At 35.8% G+C, this 13,912-nt stretch overlaps 1 long non-coding RNA gene across 7 annotated transcripts; it reads right to left on the bottom strand.

Moving 5' to 3' along the window:
- Positions 1–3,858: 3,858 nt before the first annotated feature.
- Positions 3,859–5,721, bottom strand: LOC115188945 (uncharacterized). 7 transcript variants are annotated; one of them, XR_003876645.1, is made up of 5 exons: positions 5,532–5,721; positions 5,253–5,389; positions 5,008–5,149; positions 4,337–4,899; positions 3,859–4,303 (listed from the first exon to the last, which is right to left on the bottom strand). It is a non-coding gene; the product is annotated as an uncharacterized LOC115188945 (long non-coding RNA). The 7 variants fall into 7 exon arrangements; XR_003876646.1 differs by having other exon boundaries at positions 3,859–4,431; positions 4,465–4,899; XR_003876647.1 differs by having other exon boundaries at positions 3,859–4,554; positions 4,588–4,899.
- Between the last annotated feature and the right edge of the window lie 8,191 nt (positions 5,722–13,912).

Here is a 13,912-nt window from a genome sequence, read left to right as displayed (position 1 = left end):
GGAACTAAGAGATACAGGACACGTCCATCGACATCCTGTTTCCCTTTATAGTGCCGTTTTGGCGACAGAGACTCTGTTCTATGTTCCGATTGGCTACGGATCTCTCTGCTCTGCCCAGATCTGCATGAGGGCTCACTGTCAATCTGTTGTCCAGAGCCTTCAGACAGTATTCAGACCCCTGGACTTATTCTACATTTTGTTTGTGTTACTGCCTGAATTCAAAATGGATTACATTGTTTTTTTTCTTGTTTTTTTCTTCCTCACCCATCTACACACAATACCCCCATCATGACATCACAATATCCCATCATGACATCACAATATCCCATCATGACATCACAATACCCCCATCATGACATCACAATATCCCATCATGACATCACAATATCCCATCATGACATCACAATATCCCATCATGACATCACAATATCCCATCATGACATCACAATACCCCATAATGACAAAAGTGAAAACAGGTTTAATTTTTTTAAATCAAATGTATTGAAAATGAAATACAGAAATATCTAATTTTACATAAGTATTCACACCCCTGAGTCAATACATGTTAGAATCACCTTTGGCAGCGATTACAGCTGTGATTCTTTCTGGGTAAATCTCTAAGAACTTTGCACACCTGGATTGCACAATTTGTGTACATTTATATTTTTTGCATGTCTTTGGAATACTCCCAGTATCTGGTGGGAAGCAGACTGAACCAGGTTTTCCTCTCGGATTTTGTCTGTGCTTCGCTCTGTTCTGTTTCTTTTTATCCTAAAAAGCTCCTTAGTCCTTGCCAATGACAAGCATACCCATAATATGATGCAGCCACCCCATCCTTGAAGAGTGGTACTCTGTGATGTTGTGTTGGATTTGCCCCAAACAGAACACTTTGTATTCAGGACATGAAGTTAATTTCTTTGCCACATTTTTTTGAAGTATTACTTTAATGCCTTATTGCAAACAGGATGCATGTTTTGGAATATTTGTATTCTGTACAGGCTTCCTTCTTTTCACTCTGTCATTTAGGTTAGTATTGTGGAGTAACTACAATGTTGTTGATCCATCCTAATTTTTCTCATATGATCACAGACATTACATTCTTGTAACTGTTTTGAAGTCGCCATTGGCCTCATGGTGAAAACTCTGAGCGGTTTCCTTCCTCTCCGGCAACTGAGTTAGGAAGGACCCCTGTATCTTATTAGTGACTGGCTGTATTGATACACTATCCAAAGTGTAATTAATAACTTCACTATGCTTAAAGGTTTGATTCTGTGTTTGAAATTCACTGCTCAACTGGAGGGACCTCACAGATAATTGTATGTGTGGGGTACAGAGATGAGGGAGTCATTCAACAATGATGTAAAACACTATATATACAGTATTATTGCAGACAGAGTGAGTCCATGTAACTTATTGTGTGACTTGTTCAGTACATTTCTACTCCTGAACTGATTTAGAACATAACAAAGGGGTTTAATCTAATAAAATGTTATTTGTCACGTGGCCAAATACAACAGGTGTAGTAGACCTCACAGTGAAATGCTGAATACAACAGGTGTAGTAGACCTCACAGTGAAATGCTGAATACAACAGGTGTAGTAGACCTCACAGTGAAATGCTGAATACAACAGGTGTAGTAGACCTCACAGTGAAATGCTGAATACAACAGGTGTAGAACCTCACGGTGAAATGCTGAATACAACAGGTGTAGTAGACCTCACGGTGAAATGCTGAATACAACAGGTGTAGTAGACCTCACGGTGAAATGCTGAATACAACAGGTGTAGTAGACCTCACGGTGAAATGCTGAATACAACAGGTGTAGTAGACCTCACGGTGAAATGCTGAATACAACAGGTGTAGTAGACCTCACGGTGAAATGCTGAATACAACAGGTGTAGTAGACCTCACGGTGAAATGCTGAATACAACAGGTGTAGTAGACCTCACGGTGAAATGCTGAATACAACAGGTGTAGTAGACCTCACGGGGAAATGCTGAATACAACAGGTGTAGGTAGACCTCACGGTGAAATGCTGAATACAACAGGTGTAGTAGACCTCACGGTGAAATGCTGAATACAACAGGTGTAGTAGACCTCACGGTGAAATGCTGAATACAACAGGTGTAGTAGACCTCACGGTGAAATGCTGAATACAACAGGTGTAGTAGACCTCACGGTGAAATGCTGAATACAACAGGTGTAGTAGACCTCACAGTGAAATGCTGAATACAACAGGTGTAGTAGACCTCACAGTGAAATGCTGAATACAACAGGTGTAGTAGACCTCACGGTGAAATGCTGAATACAACAGGTGTAGTAGACCTCACGGTGAAATGCTGAATAGAACAGGTGTAGACCTCACAGTGAAATGCTGAATACAACAGGTGTAGTAGACCTCACAGTGAAATGCTGAATACAACAGGTGTAGTAGACCTTACAGTGAAATGCTGAATACAACAGGTGTAGTAGACCTCACAGTGAAATGCTGAATACAACAGGTGTAGTAGACCTCACAGTGAAATGCTGAATACAACAGGTGTAGTAGACCTCACAGTGAAATGCTGAATACAACAGGTGTAGTAGACCTCACAGTGAAATGCTGAATACAACAGGTGTAGTAGACCTTACAGTGAAATGCTGAATACAACAGGTGTAGTAGACCTCACAGTGAAATGCTGAATACAACAGGTGTAGTAGACCTCACAGTGAAATGCTGAATACAACAGGTGTAGTAGACCTCACAGTGAAATGCTGAATACAACAGGTGTAGTAGACCTCACAGTGAAATGCTGAATACAACAGGTGTAGTAGACCTTACAGTGAAATGCTGAATACAACAGGTGTAGTAGACCTCACAGTGAAATGCTGAATACAACAGGTGTAGTAGACCTCACAGTGAAATGCTGAATACAACAGGTGTAGTAGACCTCACAGTGAAATGCTGAATACAACAGGTGTAGTAGACCTCACAGTGAAATGCTGAATACAACAGGTGTAGTAGACATGTTAAGTAAAAAATAAGAAATAAAAGTAACAAATAATTAAAGAACAGCAGTAAAATAACAAGGCTATATACAGGGTATTACGGTACAGAGTCAATGTGGAGGCTATATACAGGGTATTACGGTACAGAGTCAATGTGGAGGCTATATACAGGGTGTTACGGTACAGAGTCAATGTGGAGGCTATATACAGGGTGTTACGGTACAGAGTCAATGTGGAGGCTATATACAGGGTGTTACGGTACAGAGTCAATGTGGAGGCTATATACAGGGTGTTACGGTACAGAGTCAATGTGGAGGCTATATACAGGGTGTTACGGTACAGAGTCAATGTGGAGGCTATATACAGTGTGTTACGGTACAGAGTCAATGTGGAGGCTATATACAGGGTGTTACGGTACAGAGTCAATGTGGAGGCTATATACAGGGTGTTACGGTACAGAGTCAATGTGGAGGCTATATACAGGGGGTACCGGTACAGAGTCAATGTGGAGGCTATATACAGGGTGTTACGGTACAGAGTCAATGTGGAGGCTATATACAGGGTATTACGGTACAGAGTCAATATGGAGGCTATATACAGGGGGGTACAGAGTCAATGTGGAGGCTATATACAGGGGGTACCGGTACAGAGTCAATGTGGAGGCTGTTTACAGGGGGTACTGGTACAGAGTCAATGTGGAGGCTATATACAGGGGGTATCGGTACAGAGTCAATGTGGAGGCTATATACAGGGGGTACCGGTACAGAGTCAATGTGGAGGCTGTATACAGGGGGTACCGGTACAGAGTCAATGTGGAGGCTGTATACAGGGGGTACTGGTACAGAGTCAATGGGCAGGGCTGGTTAGTTGAGGTAATATATATATATACATACCAGCACATATTTTCCTTGGGGAAAATCCCGTTGAATTTACAGTGATGATATTTATTTGTGATAATTGATTATCTGATGATCCGTTTGTTGTTATTGTTCTGGTAGCTGTGTTCTACCTGTTACTGGGCCTAGTTAAACAAACAATAACAATACTGAACTACCTTACTACAGAGCTCCTGGTGTACCTGAACTACCTTACCTTACTACAGAGCTCCTGGTGTACCTGAACTACCTTAGCTTACTACAGAGCTCCTGGTGTACCTGAACTACCTTACCTGACTACAGAGCTCCTGGTGTACCTGAACTACCTTACCTTACTACAGAGCTCCTGGTGTACCTGAACTACCTTACTACAGAGCTCCTGGTGTACCTGAACTACCTTACCTTACTACAGAGCTCCTGGTGTACCTGAACTACCTTACCTTACTACAGAGCTCCTGGTGTACCTGACCTACCTTACTACAGAGCTCCTGGTGTACCTGAACTACCTTACTACAGAGCTCCTGGTGTACCTGAACTACCTTACCTTACTACAGAGCTCCTGGTGTACCTGACCTACCTTACTACAGAGCTCCTGGTGTACCTGAACTACCTTACCTTACTACAGAGCTCCTGGTGTACCTGAACTACCTTACTTTACTACAGAGCTCCTGGTGTACCTGAACTACCTTACCTTACTACAGAGCTCCTGGTGTACCTGAACTACCTTACTACAGAGCTCCTGGTGTACCTGAACTACCTTACTACAGAGCTCCTGGTGTACCTGAACTACCTTACCTTACTACAGAGCTCCTGGTGTACCTGAACTACCTTACTACAGAGCTCCTGGTGTACCTGAACTACCTTACCTTACTACAGAGCTCCTGGTGTACCTGAACTACCTTACCTTACTACAGAGCTCCTGGTGTACCTGAACTACCTTACTACAGAGCTCCTGGTGTACCTGAACTACCTTACTACAGAGCTCCTGGTGTACCTGAACTACCTTACTACAGAGCTCCTGGTGTACCTGAACTACCTTACTACAGAGCTCCTGGTGTACCTGAACTACCTACCTTACTACAGAGCTCCTGGTGTACCTGAACTACCTTACCTTACTACAGAGCTCCTGGTGTACCTGAACTACCTTACCTTACTACAGAGCTCCTGGTGTACCTGAACTACCTTACTACAGAGCTCCTGGTGTACCTGAACTACCTTACCTTACTACAGAGCTCCTGGTGTACCTGAACTACCTTACTACAGAGCTCCTGGTGTACCTGAACTACCTTACTAGAGAGCTCCTGGTGTACCTGAACTACTTACCTTACTACAGAGCTCCTGGTGTACCTGAACTACCTTACTACAGAGCTCCTGGTGTACCTGAACTACCTTACCTTACTACAGAGCTCCTGGTGTACCTGAACTACCTTACTACAGAGCTCCTGGTGTACCTGAACTACCTTACTACAGAGCTCCTGGTGTACCTGAACTACCTTACTACAGAGCTCCTGGTGTACCTGAACTACCTTACTACAGAGCTCCTGGTGTACCTGAACTACCTTACCTTACTACAGAGCTCCTGGTGTACCTGAACTACCTTACCTTACTACAGAGCTCCTGGTGTACCTGAACTACCTTACTACAGAGCTCTTGGTGTACCTGAACTACCTTACCTTACTACAGAGCTCCTGGTGTACCTGAACTACCTTACCTTACTACAGAGCTCCTGGTGTACCTGAACTACCTTACTACAGAGCTCCTGGTGTACCTGAACTACCTTACTACAGAGCTCCTGGTGTACCTGAACTACCTTACCTTACTACAGAGCTCCTGGTGTACCTGAACTACCTTACGATCTATAGTGTATGATCTATATAGTAGATGTTAGTGTGTGATCTATATCCTATATTCCTCCTATATCTCCTCAACAGTAGATGTTAGTGTGTGATCTATATAGTAGTGTGTGATCTATATAGTAGTGTGTGATCTATATAGTAGTGTGATCTATATAGTAGTGTGTGATCTATATAGTAGTGTGATCTATATATATGTGGATCTATATAGTAGTGTGATCTATATAGTAGTGTGATCTATATAGTAGTGTGATCTATAGTAGTGTGATCTATATAGTAGTGTGATCTATATAGTAGTGTGATCTATATAGTAGTGTGATCTATATAGTAGTGTGTGATCTATATAGTAGTGTGTGATCTATATAGTAGTGTGATCTATATAGTAGTGTGGTCTATATAGTAGTGTGGTCTATATATAGTAGTGTGTGATCTATATAGTAGTGTGATCTATATAGTAGTGTGATCTATATAGTAGTGTGTGATCTATATAGTAGTGTGATCTATATAGTAGTGTGTGATCTATATAGTAGATCTATATAGTAGTGTGATCTATATAGTAGTGTGATCTATATAGTAGTGTGATCTATATAGTAGTGTGATCTATAGAGTAGTGTGATCTATATAGTAGTGTGATCTATATAGTAGTGTGATCTATATAGTAGTGTGATCTATATAGTAGTGTGTGATCTATATAGTAGTGTGATCTATATAGTAGTGTGATCTATATAGTAGTGTGATCTATAGTAGTGTGATCTATATAGTAGTGTGATCTATATAGTAGTGTGATCTATATAGTAGTGTGTGATGTATATAGTAGTGTGTGATCTATATAGTAGTGTGATCTATATAGGAGTGTGTGATCTATATAGTAGTGTGATCTATATAGTAGTGTGTGATCTATATAGTAGTGTGTGATCTATATAGTAGTGTGATCTATATAGTAGTGTGTGATCTATATAGTAGTGTGATCTATATAGGAGTGTGTGATCTATATAGTAGTCTGATCTATATAGTAGTGTGTGATCTATATAGTAGTGTGATCTATATAGTAGTGTGATCTATATAGTAGTGTGTGATCTATATAGTAGTGTGATCTATATAGTAGTGTGTGATCTATATAGTGTGTGATCTATATAGTATTGTGTGATCTATATAGTAGTGTGTGATCTATATAGCGTGTGATCTATATAGTATTGTGTGATCTATATATTAGTGTGATCTATATAGTAGTGTGATCTATATAGTAGTGTGTGATCTATATAGTAGTGTGATCTATATAGTAGTGTGTGATCTATATAGTAGTGTGATCTATATAGTAGTGTGATCTATATAGTAGTGTGTGATCTATATAGTAGTGTGTGATCTATATAGTGTGTGATCTATATAGTAGTGTGTGATCTATATAGTAGTGTGATCTATATAGTAGTGTGATCTATATAGTAGTGTGTGATCTATATAGTAGTGTGTGATCTATATAGTAGTGTGATCTATATAGTAGTGTGTGATCTATATAGTTGTGTGATCTATATAGTAGTGTGATCTATATAGTAGTGTGATCTATATAGTAGTGTGATCTATATAGTGTGTGATCTATATAGTAGTGTGTGATCTATATATTAGTGTGATCTATATAGTAGTGTGATCTATATAGTAGTGTGATCTATATAGTAGTGTGATCTATATAGTAGTGTGTGTTCTATATAGTAGTGTGATCTATATAGTAGTGTGATCTATATAGTAGTGTGATCTATATAGTAGTGTGATCAATATAGTAGTGTGTGATCTATATAGTAGTGTGTGATCTTTATAGTAGTGTGATCTATATAGTAGTGTGATCTATATAGTAGTGTGATCTATATAGTAGTGTGTGATCTATATAGTAGTGTGTGATCTATATAGTAGTGTGATCTATATAGTAGTGTGTGATCTATATAGTAGTGTGTGATCTATATAGTAGTGTGTGATCTATATAGTAGTGTGATCTATATAGTAGTGTGATCTATATAGTAGTGTGATCTATATAGTAGTGTGATCTATATAGTAGTGTGTGATCTATATAGTAGTGTGATCTATATAGTAGTGTGATCTATATAGTAGTGTGATCTATATAGTAGTGTGTGATCTATATAGTAGTGTGTGATCTATATTGTAGTGTGTGATCTATATAGTAGTGTGATCTATATAGTAGTGTGATCTATATAGTAGTGTGATCTATATAGTAGTGTGTGATCTATATAGTAGTGTGTGATCTATATAGTAGTGTGTGATCTATATAGTAGTGTGATCTATATAGTAGTGTGTGATCTATATAGTAGTGTGTGATCTATATAGTAGTGTGATCTATATAGTAGTGTGATCTAATAGTAGTGGTGATCTATATAGTAGTGTGATCTATATAGTAGTGTGATCTATATAGTGTGTGATCTATATAGTAGTGTGATCTATATAGTAGTGTGATCTATATAGTAGTGTGATCTATATAGTAGTGTGATCTATATAGTAGTGTGTGATCTATATAGTGTGTGATCTATATAGTAGTGTGATCTATATAGTAGTGTGATCTATATAGTAGTGTGATCTATATAGTAGTGTGATCTATATAGTAGTGTGTGTTCTATATAGTAGTGTGATCTATATAGTAGTGTGATCTATATAGTAGTGTGTGATCTATATAGTAGTGTGATCTATATAGTGTGTGATCTATATAGTAGTGTGTGATCTATATAGTAGTGTGATCTATATAGTAGTGTGTGATCTATATAGTAGTGTGTGATCTATATAGTAGTGTGATCTATATAGTAGTGTGATCTATATAGTAGTGTGTGATCTATATAGTAGTGTGATCTATATAGTAGTGTGTGATCTATATTGTAGTGTGTGATCTATATAGTAGTGTGTGATCTATATAGTAGTGTGTGATCTATATAGTAGTGTGATCTATATAGTAGTGTGGTCTATATAGTAGTGTGTGATCTATATAGTAGTGTGATCTATATAGTAGTGTGATCTATATAGTAGTGTGTGATCTATATAGTAGATCTATATAGTAGTGTGATCTATATAGTAGTGTGATCTATATAGTAGTGTGATCTATATAGTAGTGTGATCTATAGAGTAGTGTGTGATCTATATAGTAGTGTGTGATCTATATAGTAGTGTGTGATCTATATAGTAGTGTGATCTATATAGTAGTGTGTGATCTATATAGTAGTGTGATCTATATAGTAGTGTGTGATCTATATAGTAGTGTGATCTATATAGTAGTGTGTGATCTATATAGTAGTGTGTGATCTATATAGTAGTGTGATCTATATAGTAGTGTGTGATCTATATAGTAGTGTGATCTATATAGTAGTGTGTGATCTATATAGTAGTGTGTGATCTATATAGTAGTGTGTGATCTATATAGTAGTGTGTGATCTATATAGTAGTGTGATCTATATAGTAGTGTGTGATCTATATAGTAGTGTGATCTATATAGTAGTGTGTGATCTATATAGTAGTGTGTGATCTATATAGTAGTGTGTGATCTATATAGTAGTGTGTGATCTATATAGTAGTGTGATCTATATAGTAGTGTGTGATCTATATAGTAGTGTGATCTATATAGTAGTGTGTGATCTATATAGTAGTGTGATCTATATAGTAGTGTGTGATCTATATAGTAGTGTGTGATCTATATAGTAGTGTGATCTATATAGTAGTGTGATCTATATAGTAGTGTGTGATCTATATAGTAGTGTGATCTATATAGTAGTGTGATCTATATAGTAGTGTGATCTATATAGTAGTGTGTGATCTATATAGTAGTGTGTGATCAATATATAGTAGTGTGATCTATATAGTAGTGTGTGATCTATATAGTAGTGTGATCTATATAGTAGTGTGATCTATATAGTAGTGTGATCTATATAGTAGTGTGATCTATATAGTAGTGTGATCTATATAGTAGTGTGTGATCTATATAGTAGTGTGTGATCTATATAGTAGTGTGATCTATATAGTAGTGTGATCTATATAGTAGTGTGTGATCTATATAGTAGTGTGATCTATATAGTAGTGTGTGATCTATATAGTTGTGTGATCTATATAGTAGTGTGATCTATATAGTAGTGTGATCTATATAGTAGTGTGATCTATATAGTAGTGTGATCTATATAGTAGTGTGTGATCTATATATTAGTGTGATCTATATAGTAGTGTGATCTATATAGTAGTGTGATCTATATAGTAGTGTGATCTATATAGTAGTGTGTGTTCTATATAGTAGTGTGATCTATATAGTAGTGTGTGAGTGTGTGATCTATATAGTAGTGTGTGATCTATATAGTAGTGTGATCTATATAGTAGTGTGTGATCTATATAGTAGTGTGTGATCTATATAGTAGTGTGTGATCTATATAGTAGTGTGATCTATATAGTAGTGTGATCTATATAGTAGTGTGTGATCTATATAGTAGTGTGTGATCTATATAGTAGTGTGTGATCTATATAGTAGTGTGTGATCTATATAGTAGTGTGTGATCTATATAGTAGTGTGATCTATATAGTAGTGTGATCTATATAGTAGTGTGATCTATATAGTAGTGTGTGATCTATATAGTAGTGTGATCTATATAGTAGTGTGATCTATATAGTAGTGTGATCTATATAGTAGTGTGATCTATATAGTAGTGTGATCTATATAGTAGTGTGTGATCTATATAGTAGTGTGATTCTATATAGTAGTGTGACTATATAGTAGTGTGATCTATATAGTAGTGTGATCTATATAGTAGTGTGATCTATATAGTAGTGTGATCTATATAGTAGTGTGATCTATATAGTAGTGTGTGATCTATATAGTAGTGTGTGATCTATATAGTAGTGTGTGATCTATATAGTGTGTGATCTATATAGTAGTGTGATCTATATAGTAGTGTGTGATCTATATAGTAGTGTGATCTATATAGTAGTGTGTGATCTATATAGTAGTGTGATCTATATAGTAGTGTGTGATCTATATAGTAGTGTGATCTATATAGTAGTGTGTGATCTATATAGTAGTGTGATCTATATATAGTGTGTGATCTATATAGTAGTGTGTGATCTATATAGTAGTGTGATCTATATAGTAGTGTGATCTATATAGTAGTGTGATCTATATAGTGTGTGATCTATATAGTAGTGTGTGATCTATATAGTAGTGTGTGATCTATATAGTAGTGTGTGATCTATATAGTAGTGTGTGATCTATATAGTAGTGTGATCTATATAGTGTGTGATCTATATAGTAGTGTGTGATCTATATAGTAGTGTGATCTATATAGTAGTGTGATCTATATAGTAGTGTGTGATCTATATAGTAGTGTGTGATCTATATAGTAGTGTGATCTATATAGTGTGTGATCTATATAGTAGTGTGTGATCTATATAGTAGTGTGATCTATATAGTAGTGTGTGATCTATATAGTAGTGTGTGATCTATATAGTAGTGTGATCTATATAGTAGTGTGTGATCTATATAGTAGTGTGATCTATATAGTAGTGTGATCTATATAGTAGTGTGTGATCTATATAGTAGTGTGATCTATATAGTAGTGTGTGATCTATATAGTAGTGTGATCTATATAGTAGTGTGTGATCTATATAGTAGTGTGTGATCTATATAGTAGTGTGATCTATAGTGTGATCTATATAGTAGTGTGTGATCTATATAGTAGTGTGTGATCTATATAGTAGTGTGTGATCTATATAGTAGTGTGTGATCTATATAGTAGTGTGATCTATATAGTAGTGTGATCTATATAGTAGTGTGATCTATATAGTAGTGTGATCTATATAGTAGTGGTGATCTATAGTAGTGTGATCTATATAGTAGTGTGTGATCTATATAGTAGTGTGTGATCTATATAGTAGTGTGATCTATATAGTAGTGTGTGATCTATATAGTAGTGTGATCTATATAGTAGTGTGATCTATATAGTAGTGTGATCTATATAGTAGTGTGTGATCTATATAGTAGTGTGATCTATATAGTAGTGTGATTTATATAGTAGTGTGATCTATAGTAGTGTGTGATCTATATAGTAGTGTGTGATCTATATAGTAGTGTGATCTATATAGTAGTGTGATCTATATAGTAGTGTGATCTATATAGTAGTGTGTGATCTATATAGTAGTGTGATCTATATAGTAGTGTGATCTATATAGTAGTGTTGTCTATGTAGTGGTGTGATCTATATAGTAGTGTGTATCTATATAGTAGTGTGGATCTATATAGTAGTTGTGATCTATATAGTAGTGTGATCTATATAGTAGTGTGTGATCTATAAAGTAGTTGTGATCTATATAGTAGTGGTGATCTATATAGTAGTGGTGTGATCTATATAGTAGGTGTGATCTATTATAGTAGTGTGTCTATATAGTAGTGTGATCTATAGTAGTGTGATCTATATAGTAGTGGTGATCTATATAGTAGTGGTGATCTATATGTATGTTGATCTATTAGTGGTGTGATCTATATAGTAGTGTGTGATCTATATAGTAGTGTGTGATCTATATAGTAGTGTGATCTATATAGTAGTGTGATCTATATAGTAGTGTGATCTATATAGTAGTGTGTGATCTATATAGTATTGTGTGATCTATATAGTAGTGTGATCTATATAGTAGTGTGTGATCTATATAGTAGTGTGTGATCTATATAGGTAGTTGTGATCTATATAGTAGTGTGATCTATATAGTAGTGTGTGATCTATATAGTAGTGTGATCTATATAGTAGTGTGTGATCTATATAGTAGTGTGTGATCTATATAGTAGTGTGATCTATATAGTAGTGTGTGATCTATATAGTAGTGTGTGATCTATATAGTAGTGTGATCTATATAGTTAGTGTGATCATATATAGTAGTGTGTGATCTATATAGTAGTGAGTGTGATCTATATAGTAGTGTGTGATCTATATAGTAGTGTGATCTATATAGTAGTGTGATCTATATAGTAGTGTGATCTATATAGTAGTGTGATCTATATAGTAGTGTGTGATCTATATAGTGGGTGTGATCTATATAGAGTGTGATCTATATAGTAGTGTGATCTATATAGTAGTGTGTGATCTATATAGTAGTTGTGATCTATATATAGTGTGATCTTAGAGTAGGTGTGATCTATATAGTAGTGTGATCTATATAGTAGTGTGTGATCTATATAGTAGTGTGATCTATATAGTAGTGTGTGATCTATATAGTAGTGTGATCTATATAGTAGTGTGATCTATATAGTAGTGTGATCTATAGAGTATTGTGATCTATATAGTAGTGTGTGATCTATATAGTAGTGTGATCTATATAGTAGTGTGATCTATATAGTAGTGTGATCTATATAGTAGTGTGATCTATATAGTAGTGTGATCTATATAGTAGTGTGTGATCTATATAGTAGTGTGTGATCTATATAGTAGTGTGTGATCTATATAGTAGTGTGATCTATATAGTGTGTGATCTATATAGTGTGATCTATATAGTAGTGTGTGATCTATATAGTAGTGTGTGATCTATATAGTAGTGTGTGATCTATAGTAGTGTGATCTATATAGTAGTGTGATCTATATAGTAGTGTGTGATCTATATAGTAGTTTGATCTATATATTAGTGTGATCTATATAGCAGTGTGATCTATCTAGTAGTGTGATCTATATAGTAGTGTGATCTATATAGTAGTGTGATCTATATAGTAGTGTGATCTATATAGTAGTGTGATCTATATAGTAGTGTGTGATCTATATAGTAGTGTGATCTATATAGTAGTGTGATCTATATAGTGTGTGATCTATATAGTAGTGTGATCTATATAGTAGTGTGATCTATATAGTAGTGTGTGATCTATATAGTAGTGTGATCTATATAGTAGTGTGATCTATAGTAGTGGTTGAATCTATATAGTAGTGTGATCTATATAGTAGTTGTGATCTTATAGTAGGTGTGATCTATATAGTAGTGGTGATATCTATATAGTCGTAGGTGATCTATATAGTAGTGTGATCTATATAGTAGTGTGTGATCTATATAGTAGTGTGTGATCTATATAGTAGTGTGTGATCTATATAGTAGTGTGATCTATATAGTAGTGTGATCTATATAGTAGTGTGTGATCTATATAGTAGTGTGTGATCTATATAGTAGTGTGATCTATATAGTAGTGTGATCTATAGTAGT

This window comes from Salmo trutta, unplaced genomic scaffold, assembly GCF_901001165.1.
Source record: "Salmo trutta unplaced genomic scaffold, fSalTru1.1, whole genome shotgun sequence".
Lineage (NCBI taxonomy): Eukaryota > Metazoa > Chordata > Actinopteri > Salmoniformes > Salmonidae > Salmo > Salmo trutta.
The sequence above is the reverse complement of the archived record's forward strand: the minus strand, read 5'-3'. Positions and strand labels throughout refer to the sequence as shown.